Source organism: Phoenix dactylifera, unplaced genomic scaffold (genome assembly GCF_009389715.1).
Source record: "Phoenix dactylifera cultivar Barhee BC4 unplaced genomic scaffold, palm_55x_up_171113_PBpolish2nd_filt_p 001867F, whole genome shotgun sequence".
Classification (NCBI taxonomy): Eukaryota; Viridiplantae; Streptophyta; class Magnoliopsida; order Arecales; family Arecaceae; genus Phoenix; species Phoenix dactylifera.
This window is the reverse complement of record NW_024069157.1, coordinates 18980-24335: the sequence shown is the minus strand read 5'-3', so window position 1 is coordinate 24335 and position 5356 is coordinate 18980. Positions and strand designations below refer to the sequence as shown.

Below are 5356 nucleotides of genomic sequence, written 5' to 3'. Positions count from 1 at the left end.
GAATTATTGTCAATTATTGGTGCAGCAGACAATGTGATTGTAGCTTGACCCTACAAGTGCTAATTCGAGATGATATTATTGCACCAATCTCTCCCACCCCCCTCCCGAAAAAAAAAAAGTTCAAGATTTTTATTTCAAAAATTATAACTCATAAATAATCAGTGAAATAGCTAGAAAAAATAAATTAATATGCTACGTGAAATTATTATAATAATCATGACTTGGTTATGATAGTTGTCAAATTATTGTATCACCAATAAGCTTACAACCTAAGTAGGGTGCACCAAAGCTGTCATTATGGTCTGCAACTATGCTCACATTTTTGGGCTATTTTTCAAGCGTGTTAGACCGCGTCATGTCTACTAACCAAACCCAACAAATGGGTCCAAAGTCCAAACCCTCGAGTCCGGGTCGGATCAAGTGGATCCTTCCGGACCCGCTTTCCGCATCCTTTTCGGAACGACGCCAGCAAACGGAGGCGGAAGAAGGCCTAAAAATCCGAAGCGTTCTCCTGTTCCGGCATCGGAGAGCTCTGCTCGATTTCCGTCTTCATCTCGATCTCGCGAGGTATTTCCATCTTTCTCTCTCTCTCTTAATTAGATTCAGTAGGATCTAGGGTTAGGGTTTGTGTGATCGGAATCTCTTTCCGTTTGATCGGAGTCCAGCTGCCTCTGGATAGTTTAGGGTTTCCCTGATCCAAAAAGCCCTAAAGAAACGCAATTCTGGTTGATCCAAGGGCCACGCGAGCCAGATGGATTCGGATTTTTGTGTTTCGTATTTTGAGTGAGATTTTACGATCCGCCGTGCCATTTTTCTTGGATTATTAGGGAAGCCGCTGTCTTTCTCGATTTTTTAGTTATTTCTAAATTTAGGATCTAGTTGCTTTGTGAGAACGATCGATCTTTTATTCAGGAAAAAACGAAATTTGCATGAAATTAATGGTCTGATTCATCTTTGTCTGATCGCTTCCTGAATTCATTTGCGAATCTGAATTGTGGAACATAATAATGATTTTTTTTTCTTGAAAACAATGTTTGATATGATCACCGCAATCGAGGAAAGTGAGCAGAGGCCCAGGTATTTTGGAAGTAAGAGCTAGTGTCATGCCATCTCACAATGTTGAATCCGTTATTTGGTAAAAATAACAGATTTTTTGTTTCAAAAAACAAAAACGTATGCGAAATCAATTATTTTTAATCTTTTTTTTTGGTCGGTGTAAATTGAAACACTAAGTGGGACTGATTTGTTAGAAATTTACAAAAAGACATAAAAAAGATAATTTTGCTTGCGGAGAAGTAGTCTTGATCTGGATGAAACTGGCGAAAGAGTGAGCTGAGACATAGATTATATCTCTTGATTGATAAAGGTGACAGGATTTTATTTTAATAACACAAAATTTATGTGAAATCTGTAATTGATATCCATCTTTGTTTTGTAGGTTGCAATTCTCTATGGATTTGAATTGTTAGACATTAAAAATGAAAATTCGTTTCAGGAAACTAATTTCTGATTTTCTTACCATGAGCAGAATAAGGGAGCAGAGATTATAGAGTCAGTTCTATAAGTTGGAATCATGCCTTCTCAAAAGATTGAGACCGGTCACCAGGACATGGTCCATGATGTTGCCATGGATTACTATGGCAAGCGCCTTGCTACAGCCTCCTCTGACTCTACCATCAATGTCATCACCGTTGGTAGCGCCTCCTCCCCATCTCAGCTTCTGGCCACGCTGAGCGGCCACCAAGGACCTGTCTGGGAGGTTGCATGGGCCCATCCCAAGTTTGGCTCCATCCTTGCCTCCTGCAGCTATGATGGCCGTGTGATCATCTGGAAGGAAGGCACCACCTCAAACCAGTGGGTGCAGTTCCATGTGTTCACTGACCACAAATCGTCCGTCAATTCGATTGCCTGGGCTCCTTATGAGCTCGGCCTTTGCCTTGCTTGTGGGTCCTCAGATGGGTCTATATCAGTCTTCACAGCTCAGTCTGATGGCAGTTGGGATACCACGGGGATTGAATTGGCACATCCAGTTGGTGTCACCTCTGTCTCGTGGGCGCCAGCGACACCCCCTGGCTCACTTATTGGGTCTGGGGAGCTTACATATAAGATTGCATCTGGTGGTTGTGACAACACGGTTAAGGTTTGGAGATTGTACAATGGGAGCTGGAAATTGGACTGTTCTCCTGCCCTTCAGTTGCACACGGATTGGGTGAGGGATGTGGCCTGGGCACCAAATTTAGGCCTTCCAAAGTCGACCATGGCAAGTGCTTCACAGGATGGTATGGTGGTTATATGGACAATGGCAAAGGAGGGGAGCAGTGGGAGGGTAAGGTTCTGAATGATTTCAAGAACCCTGTCTGGAGGGTGTCATGGTCATTGACTGGGAATATATTGGCTGTGGCGGATGGCAACAACAATGTTACACTGTGGAAAGAGGCAGTGGATGGCGAGTGGCAGCAGGTGACAACAGTTGAGCCATAGGAGACTCAGGTTCCTAGTCACTTTGTATTTTCACCAGAACTATCTTCATTTTTTTGGTTCAGTGCATTTTACTTTCTGTTTTCCTGGTTCCCTTTTTTCTCTGTGTGTGTTGTTATACTTACTGTTTTCTTCTCATCATTGTTTGAGGTTCGTCTAGTTGGCATTAACTAATTCTTAGTTCTGCAGGAGGTGCATTTTCTAGACCTTGACATTTTCTTTGCCATAAGTTTTATGAGGTTATCCTCGACAGTGCCTATTAAAAAGCCATTGGCTTATTAATCTTCATGTCTCAACATGTCTTACTGGAAGTCTTATGTGGGTTTTTTCTTCTTTGGACTATTGTTTCAATGTATGTTAGTTAAAATTTTATGTCTATATAGAGGCCAGGCATTAGGAGGTTTGGATTTGCAAAATAGAATAGTGGTTCTTATTTTAATTACAACATGATCTTATCTGGTGATTCAATATCCTAGCATAGACTGAGTTCGTTTTACTTCAAAACATTATTGTAACTATATTGAGAAACAAGAGTGCAGAGCCAGGTCTTAGTGTAGTGCAGCAAACATAGTAGCTGGGTCAGTGACCTTTTCATTTTGCTTCAATAACATTTAATTAAGCACTAGAAAAATTCATATAATCTTGTTCTGCCTCAGATAGGACATAAAGGATTTTGTTTTTTGATTTATATACTATGAATAATAAAATGCAGTAGTTTGGATGGTGTACTGATTATGTGAGCACATAATATGCAAATCTTTTAACCTTTAGATGGGAGATATTAAAGTTTGTTTTGTGACAATGAATTCAGTCCCTATTTCACTTCAATCCTGAAATGCAAACTCCAAAAATGTATTACTTTTCTAGCTTTCTTCTTACTTTAGATTTATCTATTCCACAAGGAAGCTAAATATATGTGGATTTACAAAATTAGCTTGTTGAAATCATCTCACACGATTGTTGATTTTTTCCAGGACTTTCCATCATTGAAATTTTGGGAACAACTTATCATTATTTGTTATAAATGGTATCTAATGGACTCTGAAGCTAATCCCACGCAAAGCTAATCTATTCTAGGGGATTAATTAGGGTTCAATCACAATAAATATCTATAGAAGTTTCATCAATCTATGGTTATTAATAAATCTATTTAGGCTCTCTCTGGTATGCTGTACCATACCATACCGGTTGGTACGGGGTGTACGGTACCATACCAGTTCGGTACCGGTACCGGTATGGGTGGTGTACAGACACTCGATACGCCCAAAAAAATCCATACTATATCGTACCTGTTGCTGGTGGTCCAAACCGAGAACGATTGGCACAGCGGTGTGAACGGGGTTCTGTTTGAGTTGCCTTGGTTGGTGTTGATTGCGCTCCACCTTCCACCGAGAAACCTGCAAGCAAGCCTCGCACCACCACTGGGGTAGTGGGGGCCCTCCGACGATCAAGTCAGAGGAGATTGGAGGAGAAGGAGAGATAATAGTAGCAAGTAAGAGAATGCTCTGGAAGTTCTTGCTCACCTCCCCCCTTCTCCCCCCAGCCGCATATATACCAGGCTGGGGGGTCCTTTTGGGGGGTTGGTCATCGTGTAGCACGATGGAGCTGCCACTGACATGGCCGTTACAGGGCGTCGTGGGGCAGCGCTGGGTACGGCCATGACAGGGCGTAGTGGAGCTCCGCTTTGTACGGCTGTTACAGGGGATCGTGGAGCAGCGCCGGATACGACCGTTGCTGGGTGTAGTGGAGCAGAGGGCCGCGGCGTGCCTCTGGGGAATAGCCTGTCGTTGTCGAGAGATGTCCGACTCGGGGTCGGGCTGCGGAGACGAAGATGTCCGACTCGGGGTCGGATTGCTGGATCAAGGGGCAGCCGACTCGGGGTCGGGCTGCGGAGCCGAAGATGTCCGACTCGGGGTCGGATTGCTGGATCAAGGGGCTGCCGTAGTCTTCCTGGGCGCGCGTGCCGGTCACGTGGGGCATGGTGGCTAAGTTCCCCCGTAACAGTAGCCCCCCACTTCCGAGCCTGGAACCACAAGGAGAACGGGTGAAGGGAGTGATGCTTCGAGATTACCGCCATCCCTCGGAGAGGCGCGCGCGCTTCGAGCTCCCCGCCTTCTTTATGGCGTATGGCGGTTGTTGCTGACCTGGCAGTCTGAGGATTTCGGCGGACATCCTTCCTTAATGGCGTCGATTCGCCTTTGGGGCGCGAGCGACCCTTCGGCAGCCAGGCGTCCTCTGGCGTCACCGAGGCGTCACCCACCTTTCCGCCTATTTAACCGGGGGCCCTCCTCCGTCCGCCTTTCTCTTTACAGACATCTTCGAGTTTCTCCTTTGCGCTGCCGTCATTGCCGTCGGACTGTTCGCTTGCTCCTCCTTTGACGCTCTCGGAGCCGTTCTTCCTTCTCTTCCGGTGAGTTGCCCCATTCTTCAATTTAAGGCTCTCTATACTTTCTCCTTTTGTATTAGTGTACTCCAGTCGTTCCGGTCCTTTCCCCCTTCTTGACCCCGTCCTGACCGTAGATTCACTGGCCATTAGGGATGGGCGAAGTGAGAGCAGACCGCATTAAGTCGGAGCTGGTCGCCGAAGACCTAGATAGGTTCGTGGCTCGATACCACCTTCTCGAGGCCTGCAATGTTACGCTCCCGGGGCCTGAGGAGAGGATGTCCCATCCTCCTCCAGGGAAGGTTGCCATCAATGAGGGCATTCTTCAGGCCGGGTTCCGCTTTCCCCCCTCGGACTTAGTCGTTCAGGTGCTTCGGGGTTTAAGAGTGGCGCCGACGCAACTGGTGCCGAACTCATGGCGCGCCCTGACGGCCTTTCAGGTTCTCTGCCGCATGCACGAGGTTCCCGCCACCCTGAATGTCTTTTGGGAATGCT

General features: G+C 45.9%; 1 pseudogene; it reads left to right on the top strand.

The window, feature by feature from the left end:
• Positions 1–444: 444 nt before the first annotated feature.
• On the top strand, positions 445–2760 carry LOC120103656 (annotated as a pseudogene).
• Positions 2761–5356: the final 2596 nt, after the last annotated feature.